The 16,393-nt window shown below is 38.0% G+C and overlaps 1 protein-coding gene across 1 annotated transcript in view; it reads left to right on the forward strand.

Annotated features, from left to right (window-relative positions):
* Positions 1–12,218: 12,218 nt before the first annotated feature.
* KLHL3 (kelch like family member 3) overlaps positions 12,219–16,393 on the forward strand; it is a gene marked incomplete at both ends in the record, with an annotated part of 118,259 nt that continues 114,084 nt past the window's right edge. Inside the window, one exon of the mRNA XM_079702357.1 lies at positions 12,219–12,319. The remainder of the gene's footprint in view (positions 12,320–16,393) is intronic.

Raw genomic sequence — 16,393 nt, forward strand, 5'->3', positions numbered from 1 at the left:
AACTTGCTGATTCTGTAGCAAAACCTGGGCGGGGGTTGGGCGGGTTAGTTTACTTTGTTGTAAGGACTTGATATCTGGCTACAGCGTTTTCTATGAAACCTCCTTGGATCCCATGCCCGAAATTTGGAAGCATATGTACAAAAATCATTTTTACGTTTTATTTTTAATAAATCATTGTGTTTGACCGTACATGTCTAACATTTTTTTCTAGGATCCATTCCGTACCGTTTTAAGGGATGTTAGTTGAAAATTTTTCTTGTTAATTCTTAATTCTTGATGTGTACTTCGAGAAACTTTTAAAAGGTCCTGTGGGTTTTTTTTTTCTTCTTCTTGCTGTTGCCCTGGTAGTGACGTGTTGAATTTTATCCCTTACAGGTAAAACTTTTGAAGTGGTGGATGTGGCTTTTAAAAATCTTTAGTTTCTTTGCATCCATCTCTTGTACTAAGTAATTTGCTTATCATTTTGACATGGTTGGTCACTTCTTTCTATGAGAATTTACCTCAAAGTATGTACCGTGTAGTTCTAAAGGAATAGTTTGTATTAAGCATGTGTTTTCATTCATATAAACTGTTTAAAAAATTTCAGATGGCCTAGTTTCATCCCTTTTACTGGTTTGTCTGTATGAATGGTTACAAATAAGGGTTATATTTTATCCTCAAAGTAAAAGCGTTTTTGTATTTTCAGAGCAGGTTTAGACGTTTTTTTTTTTCCCTCTAGCTGAACTGTTGTCCTTATGGAAATCCTTCCCCCAACCTTTGTGGCACCATCTACTGGCAGAATGGCAGTATATCTGCAAAACAATTCGTTTAAAAACTTGTTTAGGACAGTTGCGTCAGATTTAGAAATTTTGCCATCAAAAATCTGTGCAGACTTTGGTTATACATTTACTTGTAACTAAGATGGGTTTTACAGGAATGTAGTTAACAGTCAATATCACAATTGCCCTTTCTACATGAGATTTGAAAATGTAAACTGCTATGCATAGCTTGGGCAGTGGCCCCATATTGCTATGACGACTAATGAACCAGCTTCGTGTACTGGTAACTTAGGTGCAAGTTGTAAAGCAAAATATCTGTGTTTTCTGCTTGGTTAACAAATGTATATTTGTAGTCCTTTCATGCAGTAGAATTCAAGTTGTTGTTTATAAAAAGCAAAACAGAACAGTGATACCAGAGAAAATTGCCTTCCTGGATAGACATATAGAATAGCAACGTTTATGGATATCACAAATAAAGAATTCAATCCTTTACATGATTGAGTGAGAGTATGTATAACCTGGTGGGTGGGTTCAGAGTACCTATTAATCTAGTACCTACATTTTGATTTAATGTTATGGTAAAGTATTTGACTGGAGTTTTGTGGTTGAAAGCCCAAAGCTAGCTGTATTAAGTTTTCTGAAGGGAGATTACTGGGCTTTAAAGTAAAAAAATATATTGACCCTTTTCCTCTTAATTCTTGTTGCTGTATATTAAAATTTAATTGTAGCCAAAAGTCTTTTTTTCTAATTGCTAGGGTTCTGCTTTCAGGAGACAGGAAGAATGGTCAAGATTGCTAGGCTGCTTAAGGTTGCTTAGTAGTCACTTTGACAAAGGGTAGCTGATACTTGGTACAAATACTTAAGTACCTCTACAACAAATGGGATAGATATTTTTGCCTATTGAATAAATAAGCAACATAGTCAAATTTTGCACTCACATGGTTTTACAATTTACTTAAATTTCTGTTTTTTACTCTTAGTAAAATGCATCATACTGCCTTTTTTCATGTGGTAATTTGGTCCAGCTTTTGGGGGGGGGTCCTCTAAGATACAGAAAATGATATGCGTAAATTTTTTATCATAATTATTACTCTGCTTGTATTTTACTCAGTTTTAAGAGGAAGATCTGTTTCTTCTGGTTCAATTGGAATAGTCCACCTTTTGGAGGGTTTTCAAAGTGTAATAAGGTTACTGTCATTTTGTATTTCCAGCGTAGTGACTTGTAAAAAAAATTATGTTAAAGGATTTTCTCTTTATTAGAAAAATGACAGCGTTCTGTTCATGGTATATTACCACTTCATTGTCATGTATATACCTTTACAAATTTATAATCTAGATTGGTATTTAGTGAAGGTAAAAGTAGTGGTATTTAGTCTTCCCAGAATTCCTCTTGTCAATTTTATGCAAGCATTTTTGGCATGTGGGACTTATTTATTCTTATGTTTTGATTTCTTTCACCTGTAAGAACTATCTGAACATTACTACATCAAATTAAGATTTCATGGGAGGAGGTGGTACAGAACCTAATCAGTATTGAATATAATTTTTGTGCTATGCTTGAATTTAATTTGAAAGATTAGAAAAATAAAAATGAACCTTTTTTTTGTCTCCCTATCATGAAGAACTTTGCATTTACAGTGTTTTTAGTATAAAGTCAATGGTAATCATTAGTTGGAAGTGGTTTAAAAGATTGATAGTAATTTCAAATATTAAAAAGCTTGCAAATGGTTAACTTTCATAGTGATAACAAAACAGGATGATATACTGATTGTTTCCTCCTATAACTTAGTGATTTAGAACACAGATTTCATATTTAAACCTTCACAATGAATTTTTGTTTTTAAGCAAGGTTAAAGGATTGAGGATACTTAAGAATTTGCTATTTATGATTATTTCTCTCAAGACCAGAAATGACAGTGTCAGTTATTTGATTTGTAGGCTTATGTATCTTTTAAGTGTGCTTAATTTTCTCAAATTTGAGAATTTGCATTTTAAACGTTGTATGTCTTTGCTAATTGAAAGTGGGCATTTGGATGTTGAATTGATTTAAGCAAAATTGCATCTGGATAATGTAAGGATTATTCCCCAAAAGATAGTATTTGCACTTAGAAGAGGTAAGTCTCTTTCTTCCATTTTAACCAACTTACTGAGTCAGTGTTAAGATTTTGGTCACTGGGAAAAATTATTTCTTTTCCCTGTTTTAGAAGGCTTTATTTTTTTTCTGAAACAGGGCAACAAAGGTTGCCTCTAAACCAGTGTAAGACAATGCCTTTTCCTTAGTGTCTTATTGCAGATCACATTGCTGTGCCTTTGTGTAATGCTTTCTATTAAAAGTGAACATACATTGTAAATTTTTTTCCAATAAAAAGTCCCTTTCTTCTACTGTGTTATTTTAAAAAGTATAATACTGCATATTTGGATTGTACTTCAAGTCACAGAAAATACCAGTATTACTAGGAAATAGAAGAAACAAATGTTACTGAATCTTCTTGAGGCTGGTGTATTTTCAAAAATTAGTAGAATTAAATACTTAAATAACTGCTTGTAAACCAAACTAAAGAATGAGTGAAAACCCTGCCAATATGAGCAAACTCTTCTGAAGGATAATCCTTGTTAATAGGCATATGTTCAGCTAGATCTTTTTTGTATGTACCTACTTTAGTTTTTAAAAGTAGGATTATATAGTTTTGAAGTTTATATGTATATCATTGACATTATATCAGGGCAAATAGACCTTCCTCATCCTTTTTAATGCCTGTATAATGTTCCATAGCATGGCTGTACCGTAGCTGTTGATGGACATGAGGCTTCTTCTCTTTCTGTTGCAAATAATGCAGTGATTGTTCTTGTTGCACATCATGTTCTTGCTCATCACATATACATTTAGTTGATGAGATGGCTACCTTAGAGTCAAATGCGCTAGATAATGAGAATGCAGCAGTTCTCTGGTATCATGTATATTTTAGTTCTCAGTGTATATTCAGGGAAGGATACATGCTCATTGGCAGCATCGTTAAAGCCTTAGGGTATATTCAACTAAAACATTTTACTGAAAAACTTCAAAGCTAGATTATACATGATAAAACAGTTAATGGCCTATGAAGACCATTGTATTGTTCCTTCCTGTTTTCTCCCAGTACCTGTAGATAACCTGTGTTAACAGCTTGTCTACTTCTAGTTCTTTTTATTTGCGGGGAGGTACATTTATCTTTTTTTAGGAACAAGAATTGAGTCATTTATATATATACATACATAAATATATATATTAACTTCAAAGACACCCATATCTGTACATACAGCTGTGTCTCATATAACTGGTATTCTATAGTAGAGGCACTATAATTTATTGATTAGCATGTTTCCATATTTCCTCTGATTATAATTTAAAACTACTTTTGCAGGGCTTGTGTTGCAATTTGCAATGTACCAAAGAGGATCAACCCATGCTCACAAGGTACCCATAGGTTTTGTTTGAGTAGGGGGAATTTAAATAATCATGATAGAGTGAACATTTTAGTCAGAGATAGGTATGAGCAGTAGTGATGACTTTTTGTGGGTCAAGAAAAATGTTAACATTTGGACTAGTCTTGACATTAGGACTAGGTAGGTGAGTTGGCAAAGGGTGTTCCACAACTTAGGCCAAAACACAGTGCACGATCACAGTGCACGATGTATTGGGCTCCTTACAGTTTTTTCCTAGATTGCTGGACCACGAAGACTTTAGAAGCACATCATCCATTTTTATTTTGCATTATTTTATGACGATTTTTGCTAAGCATTAATAGAATCAGCTTAAGGGAGATGGGACATATTCAGTGATAGAAATACAAATCAGTTGAGATCTTACATGGGAAGTGATGATCACTATATATTAATGAATATTTCCGTAAGGAGTGTAATTCATAGTTCGGAGACCCCCTTTATTAAGCCATAGTTAACAGTATTCTCACTATTCTTCCATTTTCTTCCTTTAATATGTCTTCCCTATATTTTGACTTATTAGCTGATTTTAAAATATAGTTTTGTTAGAGAGTAACTTTTGCAGTAAACAATTTCTGATAAAACAATTTGCTATAATTGAAAGCTTAATATGTACTGTAAATTTTGTTTTAAAAATTAACAGTTGTATAATTCATGGGGAGGCAAGGTTAGTGTGAAGAATAATAAGTGGGCATGAATTATTAGCTTCAAATTGAATTTGAGGTTAGCACATCCTGAATGTTCTTGGTGCTTAAATATAGTCTCTTACTAAATATAATTTGTTGAAGTATCTCGTTGGGAAATATGACTTACTGCTCATTTTCAAGAGGAGCACGCAACTGGTTTGGGAAAATTAGTCTGACATTTGGAGCCTACTTGTGGGTGAGCTTCAGATTCTTCCTAAATGAGAAGTTAAATGCTACCAGATAAAACATTTATCATAAAAAAGATCAGAAAGCTGCTTTTGAGAAAGGAATCCCTAGGCTAAAAAGGGCAGTTGAGTCTCTTATGTACTGACCTATTCCACATACTTTTTAAACTTGCGCCTGGAGCTGAATGATTTGAATCTTAAGAGAGGAAAAAAGGATCCAAGAAGATTCCTTTTTTTTTTTTTTTTTTCCTGTGCTCCGTTCTGGCAGATTTTCTTTGGCCCCTTTGATTCTTTTACCACTTTGTAAGGTTTGCTTTAAAAAAAAAAAAAAATTCTACCTGTGTTGGGTTTGTGTCATCGTCTCCTGCTCTAAAATTACCTGATGTGAACTTGTACCATTTGGACAGTATGCTTATTTCCCAGTGTTTACTGTCAATTTCATTAGGTATTGATTACCTTCTTTGTGCAAAACACGTCTAGGATCTGGAGATACACAGTTGTGAGACTAACACGGTTCCTGTCTTCATGTAACTTGCATTCTGTTGGGAATTCTATTACTTTTGAAATCTTGCATCCTTTTCAGCATCGTGGCATCATCTCAGATTGTTCACACTATACAAACAAATTGCAGTTAGTCCCATTGTCATTTAGTATATATCCCCTGATTAAAATTGTCTCACTCCTTCATTGGTTACTTGTTATTTGGATACCATATGAAAGGTATATTTTTTTCTTTGATGCTTATGTTGCAAATGTAATTTGCCTCAGTAGGCATCTGATTTAGTATTTCATAGTCCTTAAGGACATAAATTTTGGTATCAAGTAGAACAGGTTCTTTTCTTGACCCGGTCACCTTGTTCCATGATCTTGAGCTAATTGGCCTGAACCTCAGTTTCCTTGTCTTTAAAAAGGAGAGACTTCTATTAATACCTGTCTCACAGAGTTGTTGAAGGAATTCAGTGAAAGAATACATGTAAAGGGCATACTGTCATCTCTGGTATATAGTAATTTTAATATTATACTTCTTTTTTTTTTTTTTTTTTTTTTTTTTTTTTGCGGTACGTGGGCCTCCCACCTTTGTGGCCTCTCCCGTTGCGGAGCACAGGCTCCGGACGCACAGGCTCAGCGGCCATGGCTCACGGGCCCAGCCGCTCCGCGGCATGTGGGATCTTCCCGGACCGGGGCACGAACCCACGTCCCCTGCATCGGCAGGCGGACTCCCAACCACTGCGCCACCAGGGAAGGCCCTTAATATTATACTTCTGATAAGGGATGTGACTGACTAGCAAAAGGTGTACCTTTTTTCACCCCCACCTCAACCACAAGGTATTTGCACAGTTAACAAAGTGAATGAATAACTATCTTAAAAAAAAAGTAGAGACATGCATATGTAGTCTGTAGAGCGCTCAGTATCTGAGGTTTGGTTTTTAACCTAGGCCTTGCACTTGATTTGCTGGGTGCGCTTGGATGTGGGAACCCTCTATACCTCTGCTGCTTCAACTCTAGTAGGAGAGAGATGAACCGTGTTAGCTATGTGTGTTTATTTGTTATTATAAGAAAGATATAAATAATGTGTTGAGAGTGACTTCCAGGTAGAAAGAAAGATCAAGAAAAGCATTGTGGAAGATGCGGTATTTCACTTAAAAAATTGGCCACATAGAGAAGGTGAAGGGAGAAAGAGGTAATTTCAGGTAGAGGGACAAATAGAGATATGGGCATGCCTACTCTGTGCTAAACATTATACTAAGTACATTTGCAAATGTTCTCACTGGATCCATTCAGTAACCTGCTTCACAGGTAAGGTAGCTGAAGCTCATCTCAGAAAGGTTAAGAAACTTTCCCAAGGCCACCCAGCTGGTGAAATGATTGAGCTGGGAGTTGAATCCAAGTCTGATTCCAATGGCCATAATCTGCACAAAACTTCCTTTACAATTGAAGCTTCCAAATACAAGTGGCTAATTTGTATTAAGGGTAAAGGTGAGTTGTGGGAAATAAATTGGGAAAAGTTGGGACCATATTCCTGAGGTCTTTGAGTAGTCTATCTGGCGGTCGGTGGAAGTCACTAAAGGTTTTTGAGAAACAATAGTGGTAGTAGGACTGTAATTTAGAAAGATTAATAACAGTATAATAGATGTCATTTGAGTGATGTTTCAGGTGGTAAGGCCTTTAAGACAGCTGATGTTAACCAGGTAAGAAAATGAGAGCATGAACAAAGAAGTAGTACTGGCAATAGACTGAAAGGGAATTTGATGGAAGTTGTGAAAGTATAGTTGGCAAATGATCGGATATGGCGGGGAATAAGGAAGAGGGAGTAGTTGAATCAGAATTACTGTGTGAGTAGGAGGATGGTGATGTCACCGAAAATGGGAAGAGGAGATTTAGAAGGAAGGTTTGAACATAGCAAGTTGAAGATGCTGGTAAACACATTGAAGCATTGTGTCTTTTACAGATAGCCTTACAAAATGGTTATCTCTGCTGGATATTCTCTTTTTGCCCTTCCTGATTCACTCCATACCTTTCTATTCCTCGCTTTGTGTTCTTGGAAGGTTGATTCTTAAAGAACTGTATACTCTCTTCTTTGGCTTCATGTTGAGTTTGGACAGTGGGAGAAACCCACAGGAGGCCTGGAGAGTGACAGAAAGGTGAGGTCAAGATATTTGTTCCTCCTGTCCCCCAAGTACACATACTCAGCAAACAGGTTATGGGGGGCTACAGGTCTGCTCCAGTGGCCCTCCCTTACAGCTCTGGGTCTTTTCTGGCTTCTGGTAACCACTCCATCCTATTGCTACTTCAGGCTCCCTTTTTCTAGCCCCAAGATGGTTCCCCAAACCTTGTTGGTTTTCCTTAACTGTGCCCACATCCTTGTAAATAGTTCCTTTTATTAAAACTCTCTAATAACCCTGTTTGAATGTGCCATCTGTTGTCATCCTTTCAGTGAAAAAAATTTAATCCCTTCCACGTTTTCTAGTGACTTATCTCCCAGGCACCACCAAACTTGAAGATCTAGCTGTTTGCACTAAGTTACTCTCCCCACCGGTCATGAGTTTTCCCACATTGTTTGAAATTCAGTGTCTCCCTGTCTCCTACTATGTCAGGTTAAATGTATGACTTCTCTTCTTGGTGATTCAGCTGGAAATGCAGCAATGAACAAGAGACAAAAATCCTTGCCCTCAGTAGAGCTTATATTTTAGTGGGGGGGGGAGACAGATAATGAAGCATAATAAATTATATGGTATTTAGAAAATGTGTGGTATAGAAAAATTAGGCTAAGGAGCTGGGAGTGCTGCAGGGCAGGATGTTCGTGAAGTTAGTGCAATTTAAAATGGGGTGGTATGGGTAGTTCTCTCTGAGAAAGTGGCATTTGAACAGAGACTTGAAGGAAATGTGGGAGTGAGCTGTGTAGATATTTAGGGGAACAGCATTCCAGGGAGAGGCTTAGGAAGAGCAAAAGCCCTGAGGCAGGATTGTGCCTGGACTTTTTGAGGAAGAGCAAGTTGGTCAGGGTGGCTGGAGTTGAGGGAAGAGAAGCAAAGGAGTAGCTGATCACAAAAGAAAGGGCTTTGTAAACTGTTGTAAGGGTTTTGGCTTTTACCACATGATTGGTGAACCATTTCACGGTTTTGAGCAGAGGAGGATCGTGATCTGCCTTGAATTTTTAAAGATTCTCTCTGATTTTCTTAGAACAAAATTTCTATTCCTTTAGTTGTTATGGTTGGTTTCGATGAGGGTTTATGAGAAAAGCAATCAGGACAACTAGGATTAAGATTTAAAAAGACCCACAATCTCTTTAATTCTATTATAGGCATCTGCTTTTTTGAGAGAGAGATTATTCTTTTTGGCTGAAATGAATCTTTAATTGTGATGTGCTGTCTTTAGAAGGAACTACTTGCAAGATTGGCCCTTGCCTGGGCACTTGGATTTAGGGAGTGTTCCCACTGTTCCCTAACTGATGAAGGTGGTTCACGGTGTCTAGACTGTGCAAGCAGTATGATTTATGCTAAATACCGCCGTCCTTCTGGGACTCTAGAGTTTTGATAGGTGCTAGGCAGCGGGTACCTATAAAACTTGGGAGTACTTAGTCCTTGGGCAGAAACATGACACACAAGTGTATTCTGTGTGACCCTTCATGGTCAGAGAGACCATAAAGAGGCCTGCACTTGGGTTCCTCCAGACTGTCTGTGTCTTTTCTCCAAATGTTCCTACTTGTGTATCTTCACTGTGTGTCTGTAATAAACTTTATCTGTGAGTGTAAGACTTAGCAGTACTGAGTTCTGTGAGTTCATTTTAGTTCATCTCTGAACCTGGTGTTGTACTTGGGAACCCCTGAAACAGCTAACTTTTTTTTTTTTTTTGGGGGTGTGTGTGTGTGTAACCAAGTTAAGTGGAAAACATCAGGTTGTGGGTAGAAGTTGCAGTTTTGGAAAACCTATCACATAGGTCAGTCAGCTCTGTGTCTAGTGGAGAGCTCTTTTGAGCAGTTTCTGCTTTGTTAATTCCTTTCGTTTTTCCAAAAGCTCTAGGTCTTTTCGTTATTGCAGCTTCTAGCAGTTTTGAGCATGTGGAGACTCACTGCCACCATGTAAATCCTTTGTAAGCAAGTTTATAAAAAGGACTGCCTTGTAAAGATCTTTAAAATAATCTTGGGCTTCCCTGGTGGCGCAGTGGTTGAGAGTCCGCCTGCCGATGCAGGGGACACGGGTTTGTGCCCCGGTCCGGGAGGATCCCACATGCTGCGGAGCGGCTAGGCCCGTGAGCCATGGCCGCTGAGCCTGCGCGTCCGGAGCCTGTGCTCCACAACAGGAGAGGCCACAACAGTGAGAGGCCCGCGTACCGCAAAAAAAAAAAAAAATAATAATCTTAGTGAAGGCAATTGTTGACATAGGCACCATAAATAATTCCTTAGGGAGGTAGGAAGTACAACTACTAGAAGCAACAGCATCTGACAACAGGTGTAGGTATGTCAGTATGTTAGAAGGATCACACTTTGTCTGCCTGTATACACTGTAATGAAATGTGTAACAAGATGGTCTGATTTAACTGCTTTGTATTACTCCCCTTGGAAGGAAGTTATTCTGTTCTCATCATGAAGTAAGATTTTGGTATGGAGAATATGAAACGTGGGTCACAGAAGGGAGATTGTGGCAAAAATGCCCATTTGACCTACCTCTTCTGAATTTCTATTTATTGCTGACTTCAGAGTCACAACCAGTTCCCTTCAAATCTCTGGATCCATATATTCATGAGCTTGAAAGCTTTTATTTTCATTTGGTGGAACTATTTGTTTGCTTGTCTTCAGTTGAGTCTAATCACAGTTTTGTACTTTTATAACTGAAATTGCAGACAGTAACTTCTCCATCAGGCTGGAAAAGATGATGAGTGAGGAGGGTAAATATGGATTTATTTGGTAGGAACCACTAAAGTATCCATATCTTTTCTCTAGCCCTCCAGTACTAGGAATTTAACCTAAGAAAACAATTCAGTGAAAGAAAAACAGTCATTGCACAAAGATGGTCATTATAACATCTATAGCAAGAGATTGGAAACTGATGTACATGTCAAACATTAGGGAAATGTTTACTAAATTGTGCTCTGTGGGATATTAAAAATCCATTGGCCATCAACAGGTGAATGGATAAACAAAATGTGGTATCTACATACAGTGAAATATTATTCGGCCATAAAAAGGAATGAAATTCTGATACATGCTACAACATGGATGAACCTTGAAGAAAACATTATGCTAAGTGAAATAAGCCAGACACAAAAGGACAAGTATGACTGCACTTATCTGAGGGATCTAGAATAGGCAAATTCATAGAGACAGTAAAATAGAGATTACCTGGGGCTTGGGGAAGGAGGGAATGGAAAGTTACTGTTCACTGGGTACAGAGTTTCTTTGGGGATGATGAAGAAGTTCTGGAGATGGATAGTGGTAATGGTTGCATAACATTGTGAATGTACTTAATGCCACTGAATTGTGCCCTTAAAAATGTTGATGTAAGCAACTATACTCCAATAAAAATTAATTTAAAATACCTGCAAAAAATAAGTAATCTTGTTGGCAAAAAAAAAAGGTTGACATGGTAAATTTTATGTATACTCTACCACAATAAAAATTATAATAAAATATGCAATAATAATATGTATTTAGTGTAATATAGTATGTCAGTGTATTAAAGTAGTGAGATTAAACAATTAACCCTTTAAAATTATTTTTTAAAATTTTAAGTGAAATCATGAGAAATTGAAATTATCCAATTGCAACTATTTACACTTATGAATAGTCTTTTTAAAGCCCCATGGAATTATTTACTAAATTCACAACTTTATATCTGCTCCTTGTGTCCTACTCCCTCCTTCCTCAAACTGGAAGCTGTCTCTTACTTCACTGAGTTCCCATAGTACCTTTTCTTCATTTCTCTTGAGTCTCTTGTTTCCTACCATTATTTATATGTCCATGTGCAGTTTCCCCAATCAGTTTATAAGCTCTCTGGCATTCTATTCTTGTAGAATTTATGTGGCAGCTTCCAGGTACAACCCATCACATAGAGTAAGATATTCAGTGAGACTGAATTATAAGCATGCAGTCGTATGAGGGCAGAGAGTGACCAGAATGTCTGAGCATACTTTCTCATGGGTTTTACATTACTTTAACCATGTGCCTGCCTTAGTTCTCTGTACCTGCTAGATGGGCAGACCTGACTTCACCCACATACGCATCCCTGTATTCTTGACTTTGGGGCTATGTCTCATCTGTATTTTACCTCTTCATGTAAAAAACAGCTCAGCTTTCTTTGTAACCAGAATGGAAAGGACTAGAGAGATGATACAGGGGCAGCAGATAGAGGACCGATGCAGTCAATTTAAAGTTACAAGTACCTATGAAAAAGTTGAAGTAGGAATTAATACTTATTCTTGAAGGAAGCAGATTTTTGAACCTTCCCTAAGCCATTGATGTAGTCATTAGGTTTTGCTTTTCTCATAAAGATATGCACATATTTACCAGCAGAGGGCACCAGTTGCAGGTTGACAATTAGAGAGAGGATGGAATTCTTAGGGGGACCCCGAAAGACAAGTGTTTGCAATGTGCTGGCCCGTGTGAAGCACCCTGCTTACTGCTATAGTTGGTCTGGCTTTTCTTTGACTCACCCGGGGTCCAGTGATGTGCCTCCAGCTTTCCCCAAGAGCAATCTTTGGCTAGGCCTGCTTGGTAAGCTAAGGGACCAGAGGAATCCAGGGTTAAGGACTTTATAATAGTAGGTGTTGGGAGCCTTGGATGCCAGCTTGTGTTAATATCTTTAGAGGTTCAAATGCTGTTGTTCCCCATCTTCAGGTGAGGTGGAGAAGGCATTAGGCCAGGCATCTGAGGATTTGGTCCCACACCCCACTTGGCCACCAACTCAACTGAATGATCTTGAGCCATTTGCTTTCTCTCAGCCTCAGCTGGCTTTTCTCTAAAATGGAGGTAGTAAGATAGGGGTAGTGCCTGCCAAGCACAGTAGTTAGTAGTGGTCTCTGAGGTCAGGGAGACCTGGGCTCAAACCTATGGGGCTGTGGTCAAGTCCTTATAAGTCTCAGAACCTCAGTTTCTTCACATTTATTTGTTTATTTATGTTCCAGTCGAGCTTATATTTACTGCATTACTTTTGAAAAGAAAGACATTTTTTCTTTTTACCTTTTGACCCCCTTCACCCATTTCTCCCTCCCCCAACCCCCTGCCTCTAGCAACCACCAATATTTTTTCTGTATCTGTGAGATTTTTTTTAATTAAAAAAAGTTTCTAGATTCCACATATGAGAGATCATACAGTATTTGTCTTTCTCTAACTTATTACACTTAGCATAATGCCCTCGATATCCATCCATGTTGTCACAAATGGCAGCATTTTAATGTTCTTTATGGCTATATAATATCGCTCTGGGTGTGTATGTGTGTGTGTGTGTGTGTGTGTGTGTGTATCATCTTTATCCATTTATCCATGGATGGACACTTAAGTTGTTTCCATATCTGGGCTATTGTAAATAATGCTGCAATGATCATGGGGGTACATACATCTTTTTGAGTTAGTGTTTTCATTTTTCTTTTTATTTTTTTTTAAAGAATCAATTTTATTTATTTTTGGTTGCATTGGGTCTTCGTTGCTGCGCGCGGGCTTTCTCTAGTTGCGGCGAGCAGGGGCTACTCTTCGTTGAGGTGTGTGCACTTCTCGTTGTGGAGCACGGGCTCTAGGTGCACGGGCTTCAGTAGTTGTGGCACGTGGGCTCAGTAGTTGTGGCTCGTGGGGTCTAGAGCGCAGGCTCAGTAGTTGTGGCGCATGGGCTTAGTTGGTCCGCGGCATGTGGGATCTTCCCAGACCAGAGTTCGAACCCGTGTCCCCTGTATTGGCAGGCGGATTCTTAACTACTGCGCCACCAGGGAAATCCCTCGTTTTCTTCAGATATATACCCAGAAGTGGAATTACTGGATCATGTGGTAGTTCTATTTTTAATTTTTTGATAAACCTCCATACTGTTTTCCATATTGGCTGCACCAGTTTAAATTCCCACCATTGGTGTACAAGTGTTCTCTTTTTTCCACCTCCTCACCAACACTTGCTTCTTATCTTTTAAAAAAATTTTTTTAATAGATCTTTATTGGAGTATAATTGCTTCACAATACTGTGTTAGTTGATGTTGCACAACAAAGCAAATCAGCCATATGCATACACATGTCCCCATATCCCCTCCCTGTTGCCTCCCTCCCACCCTCCCTGTCCCACCCCTCTAGGTCATCGCAAAGCACTGAGCTGATCTTCCTGTGCTATGCTGCTGCTTCCCACCAGCCAACTATTTTACATTCGGTAGTGTGTATATGTTGATGCTACTCTCACTTCACCCTTCGCCCTCCCACCCCATGTCCTCAGGTCCATTTTCTATGTCTACCTCTTTATTCCTGCCCTGCAACTAGGTTCATCAGTACCATTCTTATCTTTTTGATACAGCCTTTCTGATCGGTGTGAGGTGGTATCTCATTGTGGCTTTGATTTGCATTTTCACGATGACGCATGATTTCCACGATGTTGAGTATCTTTTCATGTGCCTGTTGGTCATCTGTATGTTTTCTCAAAACATCTATTCATATGTTCTGCCCATTTTTTTTTTTTTTTTCCGGTACACGGGCCTCTCACTGTTGTGGCCTCTCCCGTTGCGGAGCACAGGCTCCAGATGTGCAGGCTCAGCGGCCGTGGCTCACGGGCCCAGCCGCTCTACGGCATGTGGGATCCTCCCGGACCAGGGCACGAACCCGTGTGCCCTGCATCGGCAGGTGGACTCTCAACCACTGCGCCACCAGGGAAGCCTCTGCCCATTTTTTAAATCAGATTTCTTTTTGCTATTGAGTTGTATGAGTTTTTTATATATTTTTCATATTAAACCTTTATTAGATATATGATTTTTTAAGTATTCAAATATTTTCTCCTATTTTGTATGTTGCTGTTTCATTTTGTTGGTTGTTTGCTATGCAGAAGCTTTTTAGTTTGATGCCGTGTCACCTGTTTATTTTTGCTTTTGTTACCTTTGCTTTTTCCCCAGCATATATTCTTGATTCCTTTGTTGTAGGTTAATTGATCAGATACCTGTGGGTTTATTTCTGGGCTCTCTATTCTGTGCCATTGATTTATGTGTCTGTTTCTATGCCAAAATCATACTGTTTTAATTAGTATAGCTTTGTAATATAGTTTGAAATCAAGGAGTGTGATGGCTTGGCTTTGTTCTTCCTTCTCAAGATAGCTTTGGATATTTGGGGATTTTTTGTAGTTCCATACAAATTTTAGGATAATTTGTTCTATTTCTGTGAAAAATGCCATTGAAATTTTGATAGAGAGTGCATAAAATCTGTGGATTGCTTTGGGTAGTATGAACATTTTAACAATATTGGTTCCTCCAATCTATGAGCATGGAATATCTTTCCATTCATTTATGTCCTCTCCAATTTCTTTCATTAATGTCTTGTAGTTTTCAATATACAGGTCTTTCACCTCCTTGGTTAAATTCATCCCTAGATATTTTGGGTTTTTTTGGATGCAACTGTAAATGTGGTATTTTTCCATATTTCTCTTTCTGATACTTCGTTATTAGTGTATAGAAATGCAATAGAGTTTTGTGTACTGATTTTGTATCCTGCAACTTTACTGAATTTATTAATTCTAACAGAGGAGGGAACTCTACTAAACTCATTTTAAGAGGCCAGCATTAACCTCTTACCAAAACCAGACAAGGACACCACAAGAAAAATATTATAGGCCAATATTCCTGATGAACATAGATGTAAAAATTCTCAGCAAAATAATAACACATTGAATGCAGCAATATATTTAAAGGATCATGCACCATAATCAAGTGGGATTTATTCCAGGATTGCAAGGATGGTTCAACATCTGCAAATCAATCATTGTGGAACATCACATTAACAACACGAAGCACAAAAATCATATGATCATTTCAATAGAAGCAGAAAAAGCATTTGACAAAATTCAGCATCCATTTATGATAATAACTTTTAACTGAGTGGGTATAGAGAGAACGTACCTCAATATAATAAAGGCCATATATTTTCATATTCAAAGGTGAAAAGCTGGAAGTTTTTCCTCTAAGATCAGGAACGAGACAAGGATGCCCACTCTCACCACTTTTATTCAACATAGTATTGGAAGTCCTAGCCAAAGCAGTTAGGCAAGAAAAAAGTAAAAAGCATCCAAACTGGAAAGGAAGAATTAAAACTATCATTATTTGCAGATGACATGATATTATATATAGAAAACCCTAAAGACTCTATCAAAAAATTGTCACAACTAATAAAATTCGGTGAAGTTGCAGGATAAAAAATCAATATACAAAAATCTGTTGCATTTCTGTACACCTTGCATTTAAAAACAGGGATAATAGTCCCTTCTCACAGGGTTGTTGTGAGGATTAAATGAGAGGGGTGTATGTAAAGTCTTGAGTACAGAGTCTGGCCCAGAGTAAAAGGTTAAGGGATGGGAGCTGTTATTACTATTCGGGGGATGTTATCTTAAGTCCAAGGAGATGAGGGACATGAAGAACTTTGTAAGCTTTAAAGTGCAACACAGATGCCATGGGTAATTATTGTCTTGAATGTGTTCAGGGCATGGGTTCTTCTACCTCACAGGAGGAGTCCTGAGGGAAGCCAAGCATCTCTCTGGATAATATGCTGTTCTCTTTACCTTTTGACTTTTTTGGACCTCAAATTCCTTTTCATTTTCTGCCTGGCTTCCTGTGCTGGGGGC

The sequence above is a fragment of the Hyperoodon ampullatus genome, assembly GCF_949752795.1.
Source record: "Hyperoodon ampullatus genome assembly, chromosome: 4".
NCBI lineage: Eukaryota > Metazoa > Chordata > Mammalia > Artiodactyla > Ziphiidae > Hyperoodon > Hyperoodon ampullatus.